The sequence below is a fragment of the Loxodonta africana genome, chromosome 7 (assembly GCF_030014295.1).
Source record: "Loxodonta africana isolate mLoxAfr1 chromosome 7, mLoxAfr1.hap2, whole genome shotgun sequence".
NCBI lineage: Eukaryota > Metazoa > Chordata > Mammalia > Proboscidea > Elephantidae > Loxodonta > Loxodonta africana.
Window position 1 is genome coordinate 96,044,461 of NC_087348.1, and position 27,739 is coordinate 96,072,199.

Genomic DNA, 27,739 nt, shown 5'->3' on the forward strand with positions numbered 1-27,739 from the left:
AGTTCCAAATTCACATCTCTCTTCTGCCACAAAACCTTTTTTAATCAAACAACTCAGAACCAAGTGTAGGCAAACCCAAAGAGTCTAGCTCCAATGACAACCTCCCTGATTCCCTCATCTGAAATGGACCTCTACCTCCTCAGAAACTTCATGACACTTCTTATGTACCTTTCATGGCATGGCATTTTTTATAACATATTACAGCTATTTTGGTACTTCTTGTTTCTTCCTAACTAGGCTGTGAACAACACCCTCTCCTATTCCTCCTTCACATTCCACAGTGGGTTTTTGATAACTGTTATTGAGCAAGGCTCTTCTTTATCATGTGAAACTTCCTTACCTCTCTGGCCTCATTTATATCTCCTTCCTTTCTCCCTCCCTCCCTCCTTTCCTTCCTTTTTCCCTTTCATCCATCCGCCCGACCATCCATCCATCCATCCATCCATCCATCCATCCATCCATCCATCCATCCATCCATCCATCCACCCACCCACCAAATATTCATTTAAAGAGCTAACTATACTCCAGGATTATTCTAGGCGTTGAGGATACGGCATGAATAAGAACAGATCAATTCCAGTTCTCACAGAACTTCTCAGTGCATAGAAAACTACTTATTTCCCTAAATGTGCCTCATACTTTCATGGCTTTTTATGTCTTTGCATAAGCTGTCTAGAGTGCATGTCATCTTGCCTCACCCATCTGGAAAATTCTTACGTGCTCCCAGTGCCAGTTCAAGTAACACTAGTCCTGGATGGCCTTTACTAACTTCCCCAGATAGAACTGGTGCTCTTGAAATTGCATTCTCATAGTAATCCATACTTCCCCCGACTTCGGAGGTGTAAAAACACTGTGGCAAAGGCATCTGACCTCCTCTAACTTCACACGGGTGAAGGAGAATCAAGATCAACAGCATAAAGCTAATTCCTATGAGGCAGGGGTCAGACATGTCTCCTCTCTTCAGCCTTTTTACCAGTTCTGACACAGCCATCCTCCCCATGGCACTCTCAACTTCTCTGCTGGGTTCAATAATTCATTGCAATGGCCATACAGAACTCACAGACAATACTCATGACTATGGGGTTTATTAAAGAAGTAACAGCTTACAATTCAGGATCAGGATCAACTCAGGATACAGTTCTTCAGTCAAGACAGCTTCTTCTCTTCCATGCCTGCAGGAAGGCTTCTCTCTGGCCCTTGGGCTCCTTGGCTCCTCAGCCTCTTGGCCCCTTGTTCCCTGCCCTTCTCTGGCAGGTGTTACAAAACACTTTAGCTCCGCCAGTAAGTGCCTGGAGAGACCCCACTCCCCCAGGAAGTCTTGGCCCGAAGGCACTCTGTGGGCCAGAAAGTCCACCGTGCCGTCTCCTGCAGGTCTCCTGGTCCTGCTGCCTCTGCTGCGGCTGCTTCTCATGGTCTATTGTCATGTCTGGTGTCACAGCTCTCCCTCTCTGTCTCTTGGGTCTAGGAAGTTCTCAGCGTAGCGATCCCAGGTCAAATGGATGTACTCCACTCTCACCTTTTTTTATTGGTGGTAGTTAGGTCCCCCTCTGCTCTAGGATCGGCTCTTTTAAGCCTAGCGGATGGCAAAACCGACCAACCTCCTTGTTTGGGTTCCATACACCTTGTTTGCATGGTTCCACCCCACAGGGTTCCATGTACCTTATTTGCATTCTTAGCAGCCTGTCCAATCCCCTTGCCTGGGCCACAAACATCATATCTGCATAGTCCCATCAAATCATTATGTGGGAGTCACAAATGGCTAGAAGGGCCGTATCAGGTAATTCGTTGTACCGCAGGAGTCCCTCCCTCCCCCTGCTTTGGTATTTGATTTGCTTATATGTCTTTCTCCCCTTTAAGCTCTGAACATCTTGAGGTTAGGGTCCTGTGTGGCCAACAGCTATTTGGAAGAGTGCTTAGCACATAAGGGAACTCAGTAAAGACGTGGTGACTTTTTTAAACCACTCAATCAATATGTTAATTTATGCAAACTAATAAATGCAATAAAAAATATATAGGTATGCTTTCATAATACGAAGAAAGAAGAAAGGACAGTAAGATGATTATAGAAAAGAGAATGAGAAAGGAAAAAAGCTTGCAGTAGATTCTATGTGACCTGAGGTCTTCAGTATCTTGCTCCCTTCATTTTGATAAATACAGTGACCACATAATAAATATTTATAAGGGGTCTGGAAGTTTCAGCTGAAAAGTGCTCCATGATACAGGAAGAAAAAATACTGTGGGATGAAGCCAAAAAACCAAACCCAATGCCATCGAGTCATTGAGTCTATAGGACAGAGTAGAACTGCCCCACAGAGTTTCCAAGGAGCACCTGGTGGATTCAAACTGGTTAGCAGCAGTAGCACTTAACCACTGCACCACCAGGGTTTCCTCTGTGGGATTACCGACATATAATGCAAAGACAATATGGGCATATGAGTCTAGGATATGTTATTAAAGGGAAAGCTTTTCCACGACTCTCTGCAGGTGTTTTAGTGGGAAAAAAGTTTCTCACACTTATGCATGTAAATCTAAAATTATATCAATATAAAAAGTTTAATAATTAAAAAAAAAAAAACTGATCCACAAAAGAATGAGAATTTTCATAGGTAGTAAATGTATTTAAAGAAAACCATGGTAATAGGAAATGAATATTTCTCTGAGAAGTAAAGATCATGGAGAGATAGATTGCTAATAGTTGGCTAATGATTATAACCAGATCCAGTTCTCCTCAGTCATTCCCACTCAGGGATGGAGATGGGTTCTTACGGAATCACACTGTGAAAATATGAATAAACTTTAGAGTTTCAGGCTACCGAGCAGGAGGGCACAAAATGGAGTGAGCTAAGCATCACCAGTATTTATGAACCTGTAACACTACATATCAGGTCCAGGAAAGCTTGGCCGTAAAGACAGTCATGTTTCTCTGCCTTGGAAAATGAAAATTCCCAGGTAAAAAACAAAAATATAAATAAAGTGCCAGCCAATTCCCCTACTTTTCTGTCTAGTAGCCAGCCTCTAAAGAGTCCTTGGATGGTGCAAATGGTTAAGCACTGGACTACTAACTGAAAAGTTGGTGGTCCAAACCCACCCACATGCGCCTTGGAAGACAGGCATGGTGACCTGATTCTGAAAGGTCACAGCCTTGAAAACCCTACGGAGCAGTTCTAGTCTGCACACTTGGGGTTGCCATGAGTCGGAACTAACTCAATGGCAAGTTAACAACAAGCTAGCCTCTAAAATGATACCCTCCTAGCATCACCTTACATAATCCTCTCCCATGCTGTTTATGGATAACTGTGTAACCAATGGAATAAATGATAGTGTGTGACTTTCAATGCCTGGTCATAAAAAAAGTTGCAGCTCTACCTTGTTCTCTTTTGGATCAGTGGAAATGAGCCACATTGTAAGGACAATCAAGTAGTACTAAGGAGAGGTACACATGGCAAGGAACTGAGGCCTTGTGCAAGTCATGTGAATGAGCCATTCTTAGAGGCAGGTCCTCCAGCCCAAGTCAAGCCTTCAGATAACTGCAGGTAGTATCTTAACCGCAACTTCACGAGAGACCCTAAACCATAACCACCAACCTAAGTTGCTCTCGAATTCAAGTCACAGAAATCATGTGCAACAATAAATATTTACTGTTGTTTTAAAACCAACAAGCCAAATCTATTGACTCATAGAGACCCTACAGAACAGAGTAAAACTGCCCCAAAGTAAAACTTCCAAGGAGTGACTGGTAGATTTGAACTGCTGATCATTTGGTTAGCCGCTGAACACTTAACCGCTGTGCCACCAGGGCAGCACTGTTGTTTTAAGCCAGTAAGTTTTGGGGTAATTTGTTATGCTGCAACATATTTTACTTCCAGGGATGGTAAGTGTACCAATGGTAATCACTAGGAGGAAAGCCGTGTCTACCTAGAAGATTAAAAACAGAGCCCAACAGACAGACAAACAGACTGATTGAACAGAAGAAAGAATCTAGAAACATAATTGTACATATCTGGTCACCGGATTTATGAAAAAGGCAATACTGCAGGGCAATGGAAAAATGTCTTCTCAATAAATGGTGCTGGGTCAATTTGATAACCAATTTTTTTTAAGGAGAAAAGAAAGATTCTTGATCCTTATTTCACACCATATGTGAAAATTAATTTCAGAAGAATTATAGACCCAAATGTAAAAGATAAAACCATAAAGCATGTAGAAAAAAGTAAAGAATATCCTCATGACTTCAAGGTAGGCAAAGATTTCTTGAATACACAAAAGGCATTATTAACTGATACAAGAGAAATAAACTAATCAACTGTACTACATTAAACGATTTCTGATCATCCAAAGACACCACTTAGTGAAAAGGCAAGTCTAGAGATGGGAAAGAGGTATTTACAATAGATACTCCAATGAAGGACCCATATTCAGAGCAAACAAAGAAAAAGACAGCAACAGCTCAATAGAAAATGGGCAAAAGACTTGAATAGGCATTCCACAGAAGAAGACATCCAAATGGCACAGAGACACAGCAAGGGTAACAAGCACCCAGGGGCAATCTCTAAGTTGCACCCCCACCCCCCCAATTTCAAGATGAGTAGAGTTGAAAGTGGTGATGCATCAGCAGAAATATCTTTCCCCTCTTGTCCTTCTGCCTCAGTCAAACACCCTTCAAATTTGTGCCGGCTCGGAATGTCATCCTGTGCTTCACTTGGTGCACCCTTTGACTTGTACCCTGGGCAAGCGCTCCCTTCTCTCTGCCCCCCATATGCCTCTGAAAAGGAAATAAGCATCTGAAGAGATCCTGACTTCATCAGTCATCAGTCATTAGGGAAATGCAAATTAAAGCCACTATACAACTACCATACAATTTATAAGGAAAAAGACAGGCAATAACAAGTACTGGCATTGATAAGGAGCAAATGAAACTCTCACACACTGTTGTTGGGAATGTAAACTGATATAATGCTTTTAGAAAACTATGGAAGTATCTACTAAAACTGAACATACTCACACAAAGCTGAACATACTCACACCCTAGGACCCAGCAATTCTACCCAAAATATGTACATGTATATTCACCAAAAATATGTATAAGAATGTGCATAGCAACACTTAATAGCCTACATTGTGCCTGCCTTTCCGCACTCCCTAGTCCAGGTACTTGATACCTATAATCTGGACATTGTCATACTTGCTTAACCAGTTATCCCAATTTAATATCTATAAATGATTCCCATTTAATCTCCCTAAAGCGAAGCTCTGATGATGTTACTCCCCTACTACTCAAAAATCTAATGGCTCCCTCCCCACATTGCCATCACACGTTGATTCCAACTCACAGTGACTCTAGCATAGAGTAAAACTGCCCCATAGGGTTTCCAAGGATTGGCTGGTGGATTTGAACCACCAACCTTTTGGTTACCAGCCAAACTCTTAACCACTGTGCCACCAGGGCTCCAATGGCTCCCTGACACTTATGTAATGAAGTCAAAATTCCATGGCTCAGTTTTAAGGCTCTGTATTATCTAGCTCAAACCTCGCTTTTTATCTCAACTTTAACTACTTCTTCACATATACACTTTGTTACTATTCAAACCAAGTAGAATTTTCAGTTCCCTAAACATGCCTGGTGCTTTTCTACCTCCACACTCTCAAATTCACTGTCTGAAAAGCTTCCCTTGCCCAATTTTCCTTTCTTCCTATCTAAATTCTCGAAATATTTGCTTGTAGTTGAATGCTATTCTGTCATGTCACCATTCCTGATCACCCTCCACCTGACCTTTCAACACCTTGGAGCTGTTTCAGAGTAAACCAAACACCAGACGTGTTGTAGTCAAGTCAATTCTGATTCATAGCAACCCTGCAGAACAGAGTAGAACCACCTCATACGGTTTCCAAGGAGCAGCTAGTGGATTCAAACCATCGACCTTTTGGCTAGCAGTCGTAGCTCTTAATCACTGTCCCACCAGGGCTCCTGTTTCAGAGTAGTGGGCCTTATCTTCCTTTTCCCCAGAGTATCTCACAGAGTGCCTTCCTTCCATGTTGCAAGTACTCATATTTACTGAATTAAATAAAATAACCTTTAAAATTAAAATATAGGTATACTTAATGCTTAAATACCTCATCATAAAATAACTTTTTTCAAGTTTTAATAGCAAATTATACCATTTAAAATTAAACCATTTAAAATGTCAGATAGATGATATGAAGAAGGAAAAAAGAGGTCACTTTTCACTAGATTCCTGGTATAGCCCAAGCCTCTTTTAATTCAGACCAAAAAAAATCTAAACAAAGCAGCATAAATGCAGAGAAACAGAGCAGAAGGAGAGCAGAATTAGATAGATAATGAGGTATAATGAGAAAAGCTTGAGATTAGAATTAAAAGGCTGGAATTATACTCCTAATTTTTGCTTTATAAACTTGGACACATTTCTTAACTTCTCTAAGCCTCGATAACCAAATATGTAAAATGGGGAAAATACATAACTAATAATATTGTTGTGAGAATTAAGTAAAATTAATACATGCAAAAGTGCTAGGACCAAACCCTGCATGATAGGTGCCAAGTACATAGTTGTTGAATCTAAAGCAGTACAAGGACGTTTTGAGATCTGCAATTGTTAAAAGAGTTACTATTATAAAAGGTGTCCTGATTCCCAATTCAATGTTCAATCTATTAATACTACCATCATTAAGTAGGCATTACTTTGGCTTTCTTCTTGCTCCATACCACAAGTTAGCAACTCCTCTGAGTTTTGCCTCTTTTGATTAATAGTATTGCCTTCTCCCCGTCTCTCAGACTCAAAACTGTCTAGTCCCATTCAACTCTTGCTGGTACTTCACTTCTCATGCCAAATCAATGAGCTCCTTCTACTGTATTCAGTAAAACAAGCACAAATTACGTTGAATGATTTGGGGGATAAAGAAAAGAGGTAAGACCCAAAGGCTCCTTTCAAGTAACTTACAATGTTGCAAGAAGATAAGACATGAATACATATCACTAAAATAAAAAGCAGGTTTTTGTAAGTACCATAAAAAGAGACACAATAGGGTACTGGACCACGGAAGAAGGGAATCTTACTTTTAGGAAGCGTGTATGTGTATGTTTACTTGTGTGTGTGAAAGACACACACAGAGAGAGAATATGAACAGTGAGGAAGGTAGAGCTCAATATGTGGTTTCGGAAAGGAAAGAGAAAAGGAGATTTCTTTAGACCACACAGTATGACCAAAGGCCTGGGTGTGGCAAAGGACAAGACAGGTTCAGATAATGTGGAATAACGTCTTTGGAATGTGGAAAAGAAAGAGGGAAAGAAAAAGACTGGTGACCCTGGAAAGCCCTGAATGATACCCTAAGATGTTTCAACTTTCCTCTACTGGTAACAAGGGCCACTGAAGTGTACAGACAAGGAGGGAAATGATAACTGGTGCTGTGCTCTTATTTGGCAGAGTGAGGAAGATGAACTAGACAAAGGAAAAATAAGAGACAGAGAAACTACCAGAAGCTGTTGCAATAGTCTGCAATAGTGAGAGAAGACAGTAACTGGAAATAGGATAGTGGTAACAGAGAAGAAAAGACAATGCAAGCCATTTTACTCAACAGTAGGGCTTAAAGAAGAATACAGGATAGGGCCTACTCTCAAGAAGGTTATAACTGTCAATTTGTGTCTAGAATCAACGCTATGCTACCACTTCTCTGACAAAATAGAAGGAACTGTTTTCCTTTCACACGCAAATCCAGTCAGAAAACAAACCATTTCACAATTATCCAGACCATGGACAAGAAATGCGGGTACACATGACCCGGAAGTTGCATTACTCCTAACTGTTGAGCAGAGAGAGCATGTCCCATATGAACCTGCCTCTGTTTTTTGGGTCAGATCCCAAAGTCTCTAAGCATATAGGATGAGGCCATGACTTCTTCCTATTGCTCTTGGCAACCAGAAAACTTAGGTGGACCCAATTTAGCTTAACAATGGCCAGATCATACTAGGTAGTGTTCTGTTCTGTTCCGGTGATGAAGAAGGAACTTGAAATCCTATGCTACCAGGATTCAGGGAGGTTCTGCTGGAGTCATGACTGTAGTATCCTAAGATATAAGTGGCTAATGTGTGGAAAAGCAATTTGATTTATTTTGTATGATTCCACACACTAAGACTGAACTAGCATCAGTAGGGACATACTATGGAAAAGTAGATTTTGGCTCAGTATAGGTAAAAACATTTTAAAAGAGCAGTCCAAAGTAGGTCCATTAGAAACCAGAGAGCTACTCAGCATTGGAGATATTGAAGAGGAAACAGTCGCCAGATAGTAAATATGTCAGCCTTTGAAGGCCATATAGTCTCTGCCACAGCTACTCAACTATGGCTGAAAGCAGCCATAAACAATGCATAAACAAAATGAATCAGGAGACAAGAGACTAAAGTCTCTTCCAACCTTGAGAGGACTTACATACTGTTAACCAAGATAAATCTGATATGGTAATTTGATCATATTACTCAGATTCTTGGAACAGATCAATGTGGTCTTCTAAATAATCAAGTATTAACTAAAACAGTCTTTTAGTGTCAGCCTTGACAGTTAAAGATATTTCTACAGGTTCAGTAGCTTCTGCCCTGCCTTAGGTATTATATCAAAGATAACATGTCTTTTCTTGATGACTAAGGGCTTCTCAGGGCCTCAACTCATCTTTCCAGATATCAAATCTTACATGCCGTGAGGTTAAAGTAGTAGAAGAAGCAAGACATTTCTTGGAAGAAGGCTTTGTGTAACTCCTAGAAATGGGCGTGTCCTTTTAACTTCCCTCTTTTTGATGACAGTAGGGCAAAAACTACCAAGGAACCAGGAGAATCCTGCCTAGCGAGGATTATAGTTAGTCAGAATCTAACTGAGGTTACTGGATAGCAATAAACGGAACCTATTACGTAAATTAAGACCATAATGTTCGCATTTTCAAAAAGCTCTTTGCTTTAGTAACACACACACGCGCACACACACACTTCTTCCCCACAGTGAAACTCCCAGGTGGTAATGTGGTTTGAATTCCAGCTCAATCACAAAGACAGAAAATCTAATCTAACTTCTGAAGTACAACTGTATCCTAATATAATGCAGCATGAAGTATACCAGATCAAGTCTTACGTCTCATGACAGTTAAGAGCAAACAATAAGGGTCTGGTAGGGTCATGTTACAGTCACACATTTCTGGAGGAACATTTCCAAACCGTCATTTACGGTTCCCGGTGCAGAGAAGTGGAAGTATAAGAGAAAGAATACAGGAAACTATGACAAATACAAACACTTCTGTATTTTTTAACAAATACAAAATGAGGCCACTGAATGGTTTAAAGTTTTTTCATATATATATTTTTAAAAGATCATTCTAGCTTCTGGCAAATGGAGTGAGGGGGGTAAGAACATAAGTAGGGAGCCCAGATATACTAATGCACAAGAAACAATGGCATTTTGGACCAGGACAGTGGCAAAGGGTATGTATGTGTGTGTGTGTGTATGTATGTATATATACATATATATGTATGTATATATATATGTGTGTGTATATACATATATATATGTATATATGTATTTTAGAGGTTGAAATGACTGGCCTTGGTAACGGACTGACTATGGGGGATACAGAAGAAGGAAGAAAAAAGCCAGACTCCAAGATTTCCAGCTTGAGCAGGTAGGTGGGCTGACTGCATTACTACTTATCATGATGGGGAAGAGAATCACAGCCACACCACTGACCAGGCCTAACATAGTGCATTCTATCCATTCTTTGCCTCTGTGGCATCAAAGACAAAAGGGTAAAATGAATTTGACATGTGTGAGGGGAAGAGGGTCACATCTGGGACACCAAAAAGCCTTATATCAGTAATTACACTGAGTGCATTCTACGAGATTGATTCCCCAAAGACCAGGTCAACCTTTCTGCAGAGGATTCAGAGAATCCATTAGTGGAATTACCTCTCTCGTTGACAGAACAACAAATGAGCTGTTGCCAACCCTTTGGACTTTGGAGAAACTAAAGTCATTCCATCGAGGGACTTCACTCTCATGTCCCTGAACGATCTAAGTTGTATTTAAAGCACTAAGTTAAGCAAAGATTATCAGAGAAAACCAGGGCAAAGTTGGGGGAAGGGTAGAAAAATAGTGCCCATGTTAAACTGTTTCCTTTCCTCTAGGACAAAGGATTCTCTCATTAATCACTGCCCCCAACCCTACCCCGGACCCCAGAACAGGAAAGAAGGATAGTGAGTGGGCTTTGGCTTCCCCAAAGATCTTGTTTCCCACTTTCTTCTATGCACACCAGATAGTGTTACTCCTTTGTTTTAAATCCTTCATTGGCTCCCCACTGGCTTTAACGGTGGCACTGAAACTTTAGTGTACATCAGAATCACTTGTTGAAAACTCAGATTTCCAGTTCCCAATATCAACAAAGATTCAGACTTAGTACAACTGGAGTAGGGTCCAAGGATATAAAAACCCACGTGGCTCTAGTAAAGCATGTCCAAGGACCCCATTTTAAGAAACACTGCACTACATTGTTAGTGATGGCTGATAGGATGTGGTTTCAACTTATTCACCTCCAAATCAACTGTACTGGAGAAAAAGGGGATCAGGAGTTTTGGAAATCCAGGTTGTACTTCCAGCTCTGACTCCAGTTTGTTAGCTGGGCATGTGATCCTAGGGAGAAAAAGTACTTTCCTGCTCTGGGCCATGGCTTCCTCCTATATAAAGTGCCTCACTGCTGCTGAGTTGATTCTGACTCATAGTGACCCTGTAGAACAGAGTAAAACTGCCTCATAGGGTTTCCAAAGATCAGCTGCCGGATTCAAACTGCCAACCTTTCAGTTAGCAGACGAGCTCTTAGCCACTGAGCCACCAGTACAAGTGTTGAATTTGTTGATCTCTAACTTCCCTTCAATTTTTGACGTTTTAAGACCACAGGAAAAGACAAAGGGTAGGGCTTTGGCACTACAACCAGACTGACTCTCCTCCTCAAGGTACCCAGGTCGTGGATATACATGAACAAGAACATAAAATCCAGTGCTTTCTGGAGAGCTTTTCACTACCCACCTGGGATCCACTATGCAGTGGAATTCTTGCTTGTGAACAAATATAGTGACAAGGTGTTTTCAAGGTACAGGATGAAGTGGGTGTGGAGCATTCGGGAGCCTAGCTTCTTGTCCCTAGTCACACCACTCAATAAAATGCAGAGAAGTCATTCAAAGAATGGAAGGAGAAACTGACTCCAATTCCAAAGATTAACCCAGGCACTTAAGAAAATGGCCTGTCTGCCTCCTGGGAGCCCTAATTTACATCAATCCAGCTGCCTGAAGTATCTATATTTGAAAAACATTCCCATATAGAGACTATTCCATGTCCTCTCTATGACCTATTGAAAAGACTTTGTTTAATTTATAAGGCTAAATTAGTACACAGCCTTAGAATGACCATCTGGCCCAATTCCTCCTTTTTTTGGTTGGGTTTAATTTTTTTTTCCTCCTAGATTTTATTTATTTAGTTTTCGTTGTTGAGAATATACACAGAAAAACATACACCAATTAAACAGTTTCTACTGTTATTGTTGTTAGGTGCCATCGAGTCAGTTCCAACTCATAGCGACCCTATGTATAACAGAACAAAACACTGCCCAGTCCTGTACCAACAGTTCCTACATGTACAATTTAGTGACATTGATTACATTCTTCTGGTTGTGCAACTATACTCACCCTCCTTTCCTGCATTGTTCCTCCCTTGTTAGCATAAATTCACTGTCCCCTAAAGTTCCTATCTGATCTTTTGAGTTGCTGTTGTCAATTTGATTCCACATAGATAGTTCTTATAAGAACATAATGCTCAAGGCAGACTTTTTTACTAGTTAAGCTATTATTTGGCTTTAAGAGGACTTTAGGGGATATTTTTGGTTTAAGGTTTAAAGATTATCTTAGGGCAATGGTTTCAGGGGTTCAACCACCCTCTGTGCAACCAGAAAGTCTAGAATCCATGAGAATTTTAAATTCTGTTCTGCATTTTGTCCCTTTTGAGATCAGGATTCTCCTGTGGAATCTTTAATCAAATGTTCAGTAATGGTAGCTGGGCAGCATCCAGTTCTTCTGGTCTCATGGCAAAGGAGGCAGTTCATGGAGGCAAATAGGGACACGTTCCACATCCTCCTCCTAGTCCTGACTCTCCTACTTACTCTGTTGCTCCAGGTGAATAAAGATCAATTGTTGTGCTTTGGATGGCTGCGTGCAAGCTTTTAGGACAACAGGCAGTATGCAACGAACTATGAGGTAGAACATAAGCACTAAACACATCATTAGGCCAATTGATTGGGATGTCCCATGAAACCACAATGCTAAACATGCAAACCAAGGAACCAAATCCCGTAAGATTTTTGGTTGTACATAAGCAGCCTCAGCAGCTACTCTCTCTTTTTTATTTATCTATTTTTTTTGTCGTTGTTGTAAATACATGTATCACACAACAATTGCCAATTTACAGGTGTACAACTTACTGAGAGCAATTATAATAATCAGTTGTGCAACGCTACCCTTAAGCAATGCAATTTTTCCATCACCATCAACCTTCCTCTTCCCCCTCCTTCCTGTCCCTGGTAATCACTAATAAACTTCGTTCTCTATATATTTGCCTTTTCTTGTCTTTTTATTTAAGTGAGGTCATACAATATTTGTCCTTTTGTGATTGGTTTATTTTGCTCAGCATGTCTTCAAGCTCCATCCATACATGTATACATAATATGTATCAAGACTTCATTTCCCCTACTGGCTGAGTAGTATTCCACTGTATGTATGTACTACTTTTGTTTATTCATTCATCTGTTGATGGGTATTTAGGTTGTTTCCACTTTCTGGCTGTTGGGAATAGCGCTGCAATGAACACTGGTGCATACACCTCATTCTGAGTCTCTGCCTTCAAGTCTCTTGGGTATAAAAAATAGGAAATTGCTGGGTCATATGGTAGTCTTGGAAGAAGTACAGCCAGATGCTCCTTAGAAGTGAGGATGGCAAGACTTCGTCTCATGTACTTCGGACATGTTATCAGGAGGGATCAGTCCCTGGAGAAATACATCATGTTTGGTAAAGTAGAAGGTCCACAAAAAAGAGGAAGATCCTCAGCGAGACAGACTGACACAATGGCTGCAATGATGGGCTCAAGCATAGCAATGATTGTGAGGATGGTGCAGAACTGGGCAGTGTTTCATTCTATTATACATATGGTTGCTATGAGTTGGAACTAACTCAACAGTACCTAACAACAACAACGTGGTAGATTTATTTTCAGTTTTTTTGAGGCGCTGTCATACTGTTTGCCATAACAGCTGTACTGTTTTGCTGTTTCCTTAAATAAAAAAAAAAATTAATACTATAAAGGTATAATTTATCTACAATAAAATTCACACATTTTAAGAGTTTTCAGGTTGGTAAGTTTTGACATATATGGAATATAACCACCACCACAATCAAGACACAGACCACTTCCATCACCCCAAAGCACATACCCTTATGCCCTTTCCAGGTTAATTCCCACTCCCTATACTGGCCCTCCTCCCCGGAAACCCTGGTGGCATAGTGGTTAAGAGTTCGGCTGCTAACCAAAAAGTCAGCAGTTCAAAACCACTAGGCACTCCTTGGAAACCTTATGGGGCAGTTCTTCTTTTTCCTATAGAGTCACTATGATTTGGAGTCAACTCCATGGCAATGGGTTTGGTTAGTTTTATACTGGCCCCAGACAACCACTGGTCTGCTTTCTATTAGATTTGTCCTTTTATCATAGAAATAAAATCATACAGTACATACTCTTTTATGCCTTGCTTCTTATGCATGTATCAGCAGTTTCAAAAATTGCTAAGTAGAATAGCATTTTACAGAGGTGCCATAATTTGTTTATCCATTCAGCTATTGATGGATATTTAGGTGTTTCCAGTTTGGCGCTATTATAAATAAAGCAGCTGTAAATATTCATGTACAAGTCTTCTTGTGAACATACGCTTTTATTTCTTTTGGGCAAATACCTAGGAGTGGAATGGCTGTGTCTCATGATGGTGAGTGTATGTTTAATTTTATAAGAAACTGCCACACTGTTTTCCAAGGTGGCTATACCATTTTTGCATTCCCACCTGCAATGTATGAGAATTTCAGTTCCTCCACATCCTTGCCACCCTAGTGGACATGTAGTGGTATCTCACTGTGGTTTTAATTTGCATTTCCATGTGACTAACAATGCTGATCAATTTTCCATGTGCTTGCTGGTCGTTTATCTTCTTTTGTGTTGCATTTTTCAAATCTTTTGCCATTTTTAAATTGAGTTTTGTGTCTTATCTAGATACAATCCTGTGTCAAGTTATTGAAAGTCCATATGTCTCTCTTTTTCTCTCTATACATACACAGAGAGAGAGGAACAGAGGGAGGGAGTGAGGGGAGGAAAGAATATTTTCTACTAGTCTACGGCTTTTTTTTTTTTATTATTATGGCTTGTCTTTTCATTTTCTTAATGATTTGTTTTAGGAAACAAATGTTTTTAATTTTGATGAAGTCAAATTTATCAATTTTTAAGATAGCTTCAGGCTTTTTTGTCTTAGTTTTCTTATCTAAGAAATCTTTGCTTAAAAAAAAAAAACACAGGTCAAAAAACATTTTCTGCTTTGTTTTTTTCTAGAAGTTCCATAATTTTAGCGGTCCTTTGCATGTCCATACAAATTTTAGAATCAGCATGTCAAATTCTACCCTCAAAAAGTATTACTTTTAGACTCAGATTGCACTGAATCTTGAGATCAATTTGAAGAAAAATGGCGTGGTGTTGTTTTTTCCTTAAATGCTTGATATAATTCACCAGAGAAGCTATCCAGACCTGGATTTTTCCTTGTGAGAGGTTTTAAATTCAATTTCTTTAATAAACATAGGGCTACTCAGATTTTTACTTTCTTCTTGTGTCAGTTTTGGTGATGTGTCTTTCATAGAACTTGTCCATTTCATTTGTTATCAGATTTATTCAGATAAAGTTGTTCATAATATTCTCCTACTACCCTTTTTTTTTAATTGAGATAAATTCACATGCCATGAAATTCACCCTTTTAAAGTTTACAATTCAGTGATTTTTAGTATAGTCACGAGGTTGCATAACCATCACCACTATCTAATTCCAGAACATTTTCATCATTCCAAAAAGAAATACTATACCCATTAACAGTCACTACCCATTCTTCCCTTCCCCCAGTTCCTGGGAACTCTTAAACTCCTATTATTCTTTTAATGTCTGTAGGATCTGTAGTGATGGACTGATCCTATTTTGGTATACTCTATTTTGGCACAGATTCAGCTCCCAATGGAAGAAAGTAAAGAGCTGAAGTCACTTCATGATCTGGGACTCTAGGGAGATGGGAGAGGAGAGATTTTCCCTGAATTCTGTTAACCAGTTTCATTGCCTAGCAGTGTTTTCATCCACGGAGAGTGTGGCATGTTATTAAAAGTTATTGATTCTTTCAGCCTTCAGGGAAGGTGAAGTCCTGGGGGCAGCCACCTCTGGCTACAAGTTACCTGCAGTCTGATATTAAAATATTATTTTCTTTGTGTAGTATGATATGCAAAAGTTTGGGAAGCACAAGCTTACAGTGCCAAGTTCAAATTATTCGGGACACCATTCAAGGGCTTTCTTTCATTTGGCCCCAAACAGCTTCCTGTAATTGTCTTTTATACCCCGCTCTCCATTCTTATTTTCAGCCTCACAAACATCGTAGACTCCATTCTTATTTTCAGCCTCACAAACATCGTAGACTCCAGACAGAACAAACTGCTTTAACATGAAAAGCCCTGAAATATTGTGCTTTTGTGATGTTTCTTGTGAAAATCTTATTACTCCTTCAAGATTCTATGCAAATGCCCAAAAGGCTTCCTTACTCTCTCTGGGAGGGCAAGGACCATATCATGCCTATCCTTCCCTTCTCTAAACAACGCAAACTGATGTCTCAGTATTCATGAGCTCTCAAAATATAAATCTCTTCTTTATTTTCAAAATTACCTTATAAAGAGGGAAAGAAAGGAACTGTCGTCATCATTTTGAAGAACAAGGAACAGTGATCCATAAAATAGTAATGACCTACTAACCTCATATATGTTAGGATATGTTAGCCTTTTATCCTTAAATGAGTCCTATCTCTTAAACTGTAAAATTTTCACAGCAGTGTTCTATGAGGTCTGTAACAACTTATATTTACTTTAAGGTGAAAAATCATATCAGATTGGAGGTAAGGTTGAGTACAGGAGTGAGTTCTGATGTTCGGGCAGGGGAAAAGAGGCCTCTACAGAGGAGGGGAAGTGGTACGGTAGGGGTTTGGATGTCCTGAACCCTTCTTTGTAACTTTATAATTTAGTGCCAGCCTCTTGGTGAGTAAGAGTTGTCTCTGTGTGTGGAGGTAGGCAATGACCACTCCAGGAAATAGAAGCATTGGGGATCTTTTCATCTCAAGAAATAAAAACCACCTAGTCTTTATTTCTAGGCACATTTCCTCTGCCTTCATCTGAATGGACAATACAGCTGGATAAATATTACAGTTGAAACACAGTCTTTAGATAATTTTTCCATCTTGAGGCACCCTAACTCTGAAACATAGGATACTCTGGGGCTCTGGATACTTTCTCAAGGTCTCAGCCTCTTCCAAGGCTTCAGAGTAAAAGTCTGCAGAATCCAACGAGGGAGCTATGGCTTCTTCAAGAAAAAGTCAAGTACCTCCCAGCCTTAATCCTAGTGAAATTCTAAATAAAACTCTATGATTGAAACAAACCATTTCTGACCTTAATCCTCTCTAAGCAAAAATCGTTGTAGTGTAGCAGTCGAAAACACAGAATCAAGTCCACCAGTTTAATATCTAGAATGCATACTTCTATATTAGAACCCCATGCCCATTCTCCGTGCTTGCCTTATCCCTAGAAATTTGGTACTTTATTTTTGTTAGAACCTTCACCTCTGCTGTACTGTATCCCAAATTGAAATGAACTTTCGGTGAACCAAAATATAATCTAATTTATTAATCTGAATAAACTAATCCCAACCAAACCCAAACCTATATGTTTTCTAAAGCCATCAATGTAGAGTCAAATCATATGTTTTCTCAGCCTGCTGGGAATTGACTTCATGAACTCCTATTCCCTCATCTTCTAGTACAGTGGTTCTCAAACTTTAGCATGCATTAGAATCACCTGGAGGGCTTGTTAAAACACAGATTTCTGGACCCAATCATCCCCAGAGTTTATGACTTAGAAAGTCTAGGGTAGGTCTGAGAATTTTCATTTCTAACAAGTTTCTAGGAGATACTGATGCTGCTGGTCCCGGGACCACAATTTGAGAAACACTGCCCAATATGCATCAGTAATTATAATGAGATACTGTTGAGGCATAAGTAAGTTTCAAACAATGCTAACTTTCAGGTCATTGTATCATAATGACTAGAGTTATCTTATAAACTCTGGCCAAGTAAAACACTAAAAAATTCTACATTTCAAAGTAAGAAAACAGACTATTAAAAAAAAAAAAACCTACATGAAAGGCATGAACCAAAAGGCATATTAATGTAACAATTGAAGTCACCTGGAAAAGGAAGCTCAGACTAATAACTAGTAGCTGGGGTCTTAATCACCTTGAGAAAGCAACTAAGCCTGTGCTCCGACCAAGGATCGGTTAGTTAGTAATGTGGATCCTATAACCTTGCTAGTTTGAGAAGGAATCCCTTCTACTTTTTTGGTCTCATTAGGTTATTCCAAGCCTGGGAAAACCAAATTAGAGAACTTAAATGTTGGGAAGACACCAAAATAAATACAGCAATACCCTAAAACAGCCCACGAGCAAGTATAGAAATAGTGAAAAAATTAAATCCAAGGTGTAGATGCTTTTGAATAAGATTAAGCCTATGTATACAACTAAGCTTTAAAAATCATTATACTGGTATGTTTTATTTACTGTTTAAGGTTTTTGAAATATTCTAGAGAATCAGCCAAACTAAATATGCAACTGCAACTAGATTAAGAGAACTTAAACAAAATTGTAACTGATGTTTAAATGTACAAGAAAAATTAATTTTCAAAGCTTTGAAATTAAACATTAAGTATAAATAGATGAAAGTATTGCTCTTCAGGAAGAAGAGCCCCTCGAAAATCCAAAAAACTGATAGCGCTTATCAGTCGGAAATATGGCCACCAGAAAAGATTTCAGAAAGATGCTTCAGAGTAGATAAAGAAATTTATAATCCCTTATACTGTTAATTTAAAGGTAGAATGCTGTCATCCCCAAAGAATTCAACTATAAGATTGAGCATCCATTATGCAAAGTGGGACTTCTAACATTTATTGATTATCTGCTTTGTACCAAGCCAATCTCAGCACCTGGCTCACTACTAGTGTTGTTGCTAGCTGCCCCTAGAGTCAGCCCCCAGCTCATGGAGACCTCATGTACGGTAGAAGAAAGCACTGTTCAGTCCTGCACCACACCCGTGATTGGTTGTGGATCCGACTATTATGGCCCACAGGATTTTCACTGGCTAATTTTTAGAAGTAAATCACCACACCTTTCTTCCTACTCTGTCTTAATCTGAAAGCACCACTGAAACCTATTCATCATCACAGCAACACACAAGCCTCCACTGATGGATGGGTGGTTGGTTCACTATATGTGCTCAATAACTGTTACCTTTTAGTCTAGTATAAGACATACAGCAAGTGTTAAAAAAAAAGGTGGGAGGGTTAAGGGGTATAAAGAATTATGGAATGTAGGAATGTATTCCACCTTGAGAAGGGAGTCAAAGGATATGCCAGGATGAAAAGGTGGAAGTGGATTTCACACATTCCACACAACGGGGCATAGAAATATGTAGCACCTTCTGAGACTGGAAAGTTCTTTGGTGGATTGTAATACCACCCTTACTCAGGTCACCTCCTTGATCCAAGGTAAACGGAGTTTCCCTGGGGTGTGGCCTGCACCATCTTTTATCTCTCAAGACATAACGGGAAGCAAGCAGAGAGTTGGGGACCTCATACCACCAAGAAAGCAGCACCAGGACCAGAGCGCGTCCTTTGGACATGGGATCTCTGCGCCTGAGAAGCTCCTAGACCAGGGGAAGATTGAGGACAAGGACCTTCTTCCAGAGCCAACAAAGAGAGAAAGCCTTCCCCTAGAGCTGACGCCTTGAATTTGGTCTTTTAGCCTACTTTACTGTGAAGAAATAAATTTCTCTTTGTTAAAGCCATCCACTTGTGGTATTTCTGTTATAGCAGCAGTAGATGACTAAGACGAATTCATACACTCATGTAAAACTATAAACAAAAGTAAGGAAGTGATTACATAAAATTCAAGATACTTAGAAGGGGTGACAGAGTGGAGTAAGATGATTGGGAAGGAACATACAGGAGCTTCTGAGGTGCTGGCAATGCTTACCTTCTTGTCTTAAGTAGTTGTTACATGAGTGTTTGCTTAATTTTACTCTACGTTATGTTTTATACATTTTTTGTATATGTATTATATTTCACAATAAAACGTTTTAAAAGAAGAAGACATAATTGGAGGCATCCTGGAAGGATAATGAATGTAGGCAAAGTCTGGAGGCAAGGAGAGATATTAAGTGTTGGTCAGGCAATAGTACAGGCAAGGGTAGGAGAGCTCAAGCCAGGTCATTGGTAGTAGAGATGTTGTTGCTGTGTGCTGATAAGTTGATTTCAACTCATAGTGATCCTCTATGGGGGTCACAGAGCAGACCACAGGGTTTCCTAGGCTGTAATCTTTATAGGAGCAGATTGCCAGATCTTTTCTCCTGTGGAGCCACGGGGCGGGGGGGGCGGGGTTCAAACTGCTGACCTTTAGGTTAGCAGCTAAGCACTTAACCATTGTGCCACCAGGGCTCTTTCAGTAGTAGGGAGAAAATGATTTAAGAACTATTTAGGAGTTAGGTCTTAGTGACCCGTTAGAAATGATGACTGAGAGAGAGGTAAGAGTTGAAAAAAGGATGGCAGAATTTCAAAAGTTTCAAGTTTGGGCAACTGGATGATAAAAGCAAAAAACTAAGCCCACTGCCATAGACTTGATTTCGACTCACAGTAAGCCTATAGGTGGAGTAGAACTGCCCCATAGTGTTTCCAAGGCTGTAATCTTTTTTTTTTTTTTTAATAATTTTTATTGAGCTTTAAGTGAACATTTACAAATCAAGTCAGTCTGTCACATATAAACTTATATACACCTTACTCCATACTCCCACTTACTCTCCCCCTAATGAGTCAGCCCTTCCAGTCTCTCCTTTCGTGACAATTTTGCCAGTTTCTAACCCTCTCTACCCTCCTATCTCCCCTCCAGACAGGAGTTGCCAACACAGTCTCAAGTGTCCACCTGATACAAGTAGCTCACTCTTCATCAGCATCTCTCTCCTACCCACTGTCCAGTCCCTTCCATGTCTGATGAGTTGTCTTTGGGAATAGCTCCTGTCCTGGGCCAACAGAAGGTTTGGGGACCATGACCGCCGGGATTCCTCTTGTCTCAGTCAGACCATTATGTATGGTCTTTTTATGAGAATTTGGGGTCTGCATCCCACTGATCTCCTGCTCCCTCAGGGGTTCTCTGTTGTGCTCCCTGTCAGGGCAGTCATCGGTTGTGGCCGGGCACCATCTAGTTCTTCTGGCCTCAGGATGATGTAAGTCTCTGGTTCATGTGGCCCTTTCTGTCTCTTGGGCTCATAGTTACCGTGTGACCAAGGCTGTAATCTTTATGGAAGCAGACTGCCACATCTTTGTCCCGTAAAGCAGCTGATGGGTTTGAACTACCAACCTTTTGGTTAGCTGCCAAGCACTTAACCACTGTACCAACAGGGCTCTTAGATGGATGATAGGTAGGGAAAATACTAAGAGTAGCAGATACATGTGCCTTAAAAAAAAAAAAAAAAACTATCTATATAAATATATATAATTCCTATATCATAAAATACACCCTTTTAAAGTATACAATTCAGTGGTTTTTAGTAGATGTAGAAAGTTGTGCAACCATCATCACTATTTAATTCTGGAATGTTTCTATCATCCTAAAAAGAAATCCCACACTCATTAGCAGTCATTCCTCATTCTCCCTGTCTCCACCCCTCATGTGATTTTTTTTTTTATTAACTTTTATTAAGCTTCAAGTGAACGTTTACAAATCCAATCAGTCTGTCACATATAAGTTTACATACATCTTACTCCGTACTCCCACCTGCTCTTCCCCTATTGAGTCAGCCCTTTCAGTCTCTCCTTTCGTGACAATTTTGCCAGCTTCCCTCATGTGATTTTAAGAGAATAAAATCTTGGGGTTAAAACTTGTTCTGACACAGTAACAATGACATCCAACTGGTCTCAGCAGCCCAATCCCCAAGGAGATCTTATTTTGGAGCCCCAGTTTGCCCCTCCACCTCACAAAGGTGGGAATTCTGGGGAAGCTGGGAAGCTTCTTTTCTCAAGATGTGGAAGCAACATCCCCATTCCTAGCTCCATTTCTTCCTACTCGGATAGGGACCCAACTCAAAAAGGATCAAAGTGGCAGAGACAGGTGTGTGTGTGTGTGTGTGTTGGTGGGCTGTCATAATGATTGGGGAGCACTGTAAGTATTACAAGGCAGGGGGGCAGGGATATTAACCTCAAACAATGCATGGCAAGGTCCTGCATAACAAAGAATTGTCCCACCTAAAATTCCAATAGGGTCTCTTTGTCTTCCCTTTGAGAAACAATGGAACAGAATAACTGTTATTTCTGCAAGTATGAAAACCAAAATGCAGTTATGATCTGTAGACAGGAACCAGGCCCAGGCCCAAAAATGTGTGGTTAAGAAGAGCACAGAGAATGGAAAACTTAAATTAGCTCACATTAAAAGGGGATATTACTAGAAACCCAGATATTAATAGTGATCTCAGTCAGCCCAGGAGGATCTTGGCTTAGGACCCACAGTGTTCAACCATCATTGCCCTTCCAAGTCTAAGCCATGTGTTAGAGCTGAGGCTTCAGGTATGAGAAAGGGTGAAGGTGGCACTTAGTGGAAGGCCGGGTATAAGTCACCAGAAAGAGGGCTCTTGGGGTATGCTCTAGAGTCCATCTTAGAAAAAAAAAATTAGGAAGGATCACTAGGGAGCTCTATGTACAGAGAAAGCAGCCCTGGTGGTGCAGTGGTTAAGCACCCGGCTGCTAATCAAAAGGTCGACGGTTTGAACCCACTATTGACTCTGCAGGAGAAAAGACCTGGCAATCTGCTTCTGTAAAGATTACAGCCTACGACCCTGTGGGGTAGTTCTACCCTGTCACACAGGGTTGCTATGATTCAGAATCGAGTCGATAGCAAACAACAACATGAACAGGGAATGAAGTTTATTTTGTCTTTTCCACAGAACTTTTTCTCTCATTATACTGATTTCATATGCAATTCTGCCACTGCTTATCCCTTTGACTGAGTCACTGAAGAACCCTGCTTAAACTGGTAATTTACTTTCCTTTGGCATTTATTACGTACAAAGTTCTGGGACTCACAGGCAGCAGTATGAGACAGACCTTACATTAAAAGTGCTTCTATTTTTTTGTTTGTTTGTTTTCCTAAATTTTATTTATTTTTGTTGTTATTGAGAACATACATACACCAATTAACAGTTTCTACTTGCACAATTCAGTGACATTGACTGCATTCTTTGAGGTGTGCAGTCATTCTCACCCTTCTTTCCTGAGTTGTTTCTCTCTCATTAACATAGGCTCAGTGCTCCCTGAGGTTCCTATCTAATCTTTCAGGTTGCTGTTGTCAATTTGGCCCCAGATAGATAGTTCTTTAAAGAACATAACGCTCAAGTCAGACCTTTTTTTTTTTTCACTAGTTGAGCTAAACTATTATTCAATTTTAAGAAAACTTCAGGGGATATTTTTGGCTTAAGGTATAGAGATTATCTCAGGACAGTAATTTCAGGGGTTCATCCATCCTCCATGGCTTTAGAAATCTGGAATCAGTAAGAATTTGAATTTCCAGTCTGCATTTTTCCCCTTTTGATCAGGATTCTTCTATGGTATCATTTTTTAAAAAATTTTTATTGTGCTTTAAGTGAAAATTGACAAATCAAGTCAGTTTCTCATACAAAAATTTATACACACCTTGCTATAAAACTCCTAATTACTCTCCCCCTAATGAGACCGCACATTCCTTCCTTTGGCTCTATTTTCGTGTAAAAGGGCTTCTATTTTAGTGGGGAAGTTAGAGCATGAACACAACGAAATAAAATACACAGTTACGTGTACTGCATGCTGACACAGAAATAACTATAGCTGAAAGTAAGAAAGTTTTAGGGTCAGCTTCACTACCTACGAACTGCATAATGGGCTCTTTCATATCACCTAAGCCTTGGTTTCTTCAACTATAAAATGAAGACAATAACCCTGACAGGGCTGTTGTGAGAATCAAATAAACCCCCCCCCCCCCAATAACTGTATTTCTAATCCTATTAGGGAAGAGGAAACACTGGTGGCATAGTAGTTAAGTACTATGCCTGCTAACAAAAAGGTCAGCAGTTCGAATCTGCCAGGCACTCCTTGGAAACTCTATGGGGCAGTTCTACTCTGCCCTATAGGGTTGCTGAAAGTCGGAATCGACCCGATGGCAGTGGGTTTTGTTTTTTGGTTTTGGTATTAGGGTAGAGGAAGAATTATTTTTTATTTGAGAACAGATAAGGCAGCATATGAACTGAGCTTCAAGCAAATGACCAGGATAGTAAATGTGTTACACCAAAAGTAATAATTTATTCAACAAACATTCATTGAGCCACTACTATGTGCCAGTCCCCCAGGCTAGGAGGTGGGTGCTAATGGCTTGGTACTACTTATTATATTGCTTTTATATTTCCTCAATACATTTGTTTTTTCATTAATTATTTCCACAAACACCTAAGATGCAATTAGTTCACCAAAACAGCCAGATACCTAGAAAGCCTCTGAGGCAAGTGGACTCAGGGAGAGGTGGCATTCAGACAGGAGGTGGTGAGCCTCGAGAAGAGATACCTAGTAGCAGCCCAGTCAGGCCAGCTCATGTGGGGAGAAGACACCTGAGACAGAATGAGAGGCACAGGAAAGAGGTATAGGAGAGTTCTACTGACATAATTTTACCTAATTAACAGTGCTGAAATCTATTGATAGAAATCACCTTCATGCCTTGCTGCAAATGACTAAGAATACCAGTCCCCCTGCCCTGCCCCACCCCAAATTTTAGGCTTGGAAATAATTGTTTTTCCATGTCTATGTCACAAGGCAGAACATTACATAAGGTACCCTGAACTGAGGTCACAACCAACTGAATGCCCCCTGGTATTTTCTTTTAAGCTCTGAGCCCTGCTGTCCTTTGCAGCTGGGGTGGGGGGGCGGTGGGGAATGAAACAATGATCATTTCTCTGCAATTCTTCACTAAGAAAGTACAGAAGAAGCAAAGGGGGAGATTCTGAGGTTTCTCCAAGCTGTGCAGTGTTCATCATAATGATAACTAAATATTTACTCTGTGCCAGGCACTGTACTAAGCATTTTACATATATTATTAACTCATTTCATCATTACAACCATCCTGAGTCACTACTATTATCATCCCATTGTAAAGACGGATAAACTGGGGTGTGGAGAGGTTAAATCACTGTAGATGTAAAGGTATGAAGTAACAAAGCAAGGGCTTCTGACTCAGTCTTCTGGGCACTTTTTGCTTTCCAAAGTTTCCTGTCTTAAACTCAGACCTACTTCACATTGCTCAGCTAGGAGACTACTGCAATTTGCCAGGTGTGAAGGGCTAAGACTCCCAATGAGAGTGATAGGAATGGAAAATAGGAAATTATTACATGATATACTGTTTCATGGAAACCCTGGTGGTGTAGTGGTTAAGTGCTACGGCTGCTAACAAAGAGTTCAGCAGTTGGAATCCGCCAGGGGCTCCTTGGAAACTCTGTGGGGCAGTTCTGCTCTGTTCTATAGGGTTGCCATGAGTCGGAATCAACTCAACTGCAGTGGGTTTGGGTTTTGGGTAATACTGTTTGATGTTTTCTTAGAGCATCTTTAAGTAGCCATCTATCAGAAACCCTGGGTTCAATCCTTGGTTTGCTGTTTGTTGTGTGGCCTGGGGAAGTTCCTTGACCTCTCTGAGACTTATGAAGAAAGTATTGCTGCCCCGTTTTTCTTAGAAGGTTGTCATGAGAATCAGATGTGTACAAACTTTTAATGTGTTGGCTTTGTGACCACTCTGAAGATCTTTTTCCAATACTTTTTTTTTTTAGTTCTTTAAATGGTTTGAATTGATGCAGCTGCCAAGAAAATGAAGTGTTACCTACCACAATCAAGCAGATGACCCTTAGACTGACTGATCAGAATCTTGGATTGTAAAGCCACATCTGCGTTACATGCGAGCCCTATGTAAACCACTTCTTGTGGTGTCTGCCTGCCTCACGCACTCAAAGAATACCTCCTTTACTTCCCCTCCTGGCTTTGTGCTTTTATAGGTGAATTTCATGGGATTTGTTCCTGAAGTCCAGAGGCTAAGGAATAATCCAGTTAGGAACAGAACACAGAACACTCTGGTATTTCCCCCACTCTGTTACCTATCTCAGAATCACTAGGGACCATGAGCAAGACCCACAGCCTCCCTGTGATTCACTTTTCCCAAGCCCCAAACAGGCTGATTCATTTGTTCAGGGTACACACCATGGAGTCCTGCCAAATACAAATAAACTGTCTATGGAGCACGTGCCAAGCTTTTCTGGGAGCAGGCTCATTACTGCCACAGCCACCACAACAAATAACAACAAAAGCCTCTAGGTGCAAATTACCACACATAATAAACTTAATTTAAGAAACACTGACGAGACCCTTAGTTGCATTTTAATTTACACAGCACCATTTATTACACAACTGCCCTGGGGCTTCTACAAATTGAAAAAAAAGACATCAGTACTGATTAGTTCGTACTATGCCTCAGTGATCCTACCAACTTAAATCTACTGACCACAAAAATTATGAAGAGGACACAGGAAAGACTGCAGAAAGGGTGACTGAAAGGAACTCCCAGTCTGAAGATTTTGGGAGAGTTCTGTGTTCTGTTCCTAACTGGATTATTCCTTAGCTTCTGGGTTTAGAAGGAACAAGTCCTCCATAATTCACTCACAAAACCACAAAGCCAGGAGGAGAAGTAAAAGAACCATTCATTGAGTGCTGGAGGCGGGCGGGGCAGAGGGGTACAAGCAAACTGGCATCACGTGAGGTGCTTTACATAGGACTTGCATGTAAAGCAGGCGTGGCTACTACTTATCCCAATAATCCAGAGCAAAAACACTGTGATGGTACTTGCAAGCCTCTTCTGTAAAGTAATACACAGTGTATTACAGTTGTGACAAAAGCACCAGATAGAGACAAATAATAATAGCTAGCATTCAAGCATCTATCTATATAATGTCCTAGTACTGTGCTAAATTCTTCACTTACATGCGTTGTCTCATTTTTAATACTCCCAATCACCTTGGGAGTAGATGTTATTGTATTCGTTTTATAGATGAACAAACTGAGTTGGTTAAAGGGATTAAGCAAGTTGCCGAAAGTCAGTGACCTAGGTTCAAGTCCCATCTCCGTCTCCTTTTAGCTATGTGACATCAACCAAATCCCTCAACTTTTGCTATGCTTTAGTTTACTAGTACACCTGCTTCTCACTTATCGACTACCTTGTTACCCAATATTTCACATTTACGACAACAGTAAAAAACTCACTACCTGACTATTTTGTGTATTAATCATGTACATCTGGCAGTAATGAATGCCAAGGGACGAGGCAAGAGTAACGCTGGCTATGATGGTTATGGTTATGTGTCAACCTGGCTGGGCCATGATTCTCAGTGGTTTGGCAGTTATGTCATGACATAATTTGGCAGTAATGTAATGATGTAGTCATTCTCTGTTTTGTGATCTGATGTGGTTATTCTTCAGTTTCGCATAATGACAATTTTCACATTACGACCTGGTCTTTGTAAACTAATCATGTCCGTAAGTGAGGAGTGGATGTAGTTAAATGGAGATAAAAACCAGTCCAGTCCGCCTTGCCACTCATCAACTATTACAGGGACTGCATGTTATGCAGAGTACTAACGTATAAAGTGCATGTAAAAGTATCTTGTCTTCTCTTAACTAGACTGCAATTGCTGGCAGGCAGAGACCACGTCACATGATTTTTTTTCCTACAGTACCCAGTAATCAGATCAATTCCTGTGAGCTTGAAAAAATTGCTTCTTCTACAGTACCAATCTTGCTACCATATCAGACTTTAAATATAGTTAACATCCTAGGATAAAATAGCAATATATAATTTCTGAGGCACTTTTCCACAACATTTGTAAGTTGTGGTCAATCTGCAATTTTTTTTGCTTAAAAGTAACATTGTAATGCTAAATATCTCTCATGGACTGAACTGTGTCCCCGAAAATATCTGTCAACTTGGCTAGGTCAAGATTCCCAGTATTGTATGATTATCTACCATTTTGTCATCTGATGTGATTGCCCTACCTGTTGTAAATCCTATCACCATGATGTAATGGGATGGATTAGTTGCAGTTATATTGATGAGATCTACAAGATCAGATGGTGTCTTAAGCCAATCTCTTTTGAGATATAAAAGAGAGTGGCACTGGGACCTCATACCACCAAGAAAGCAGTGCCGGGAACAGAGCACATCCTTTGGAC

General features: G+C 40.2%; 1 protein-coding gene and 1 long non-coding RNA gene across 3 annotated transcripts in view; one reads left to right on the forward strand and one right to left on the reverse strand.

The window, feature by feature from the left end:
- Nucleotides 1–27,739, reverse strand: part of GAB2 (GRB2 associated binding protein 2) — a 191,300-nt gene that overhangs the window by 69,084 nt on the left and 94,477 nt on the right. The window lies entirely within an intron of this gene.
- On the forward strand, nt 6,124–20,161 carry LOC135231743 (uncharacterized). The gene is made up of 3 exons (XR_010322499.1): nt 6,124–9,478; nt 9,582–9,675; nt 18,956–20,161. It is a non-coding gene; the product is annotated as an uncharacterized LOC135231743 (long non-coding RNA).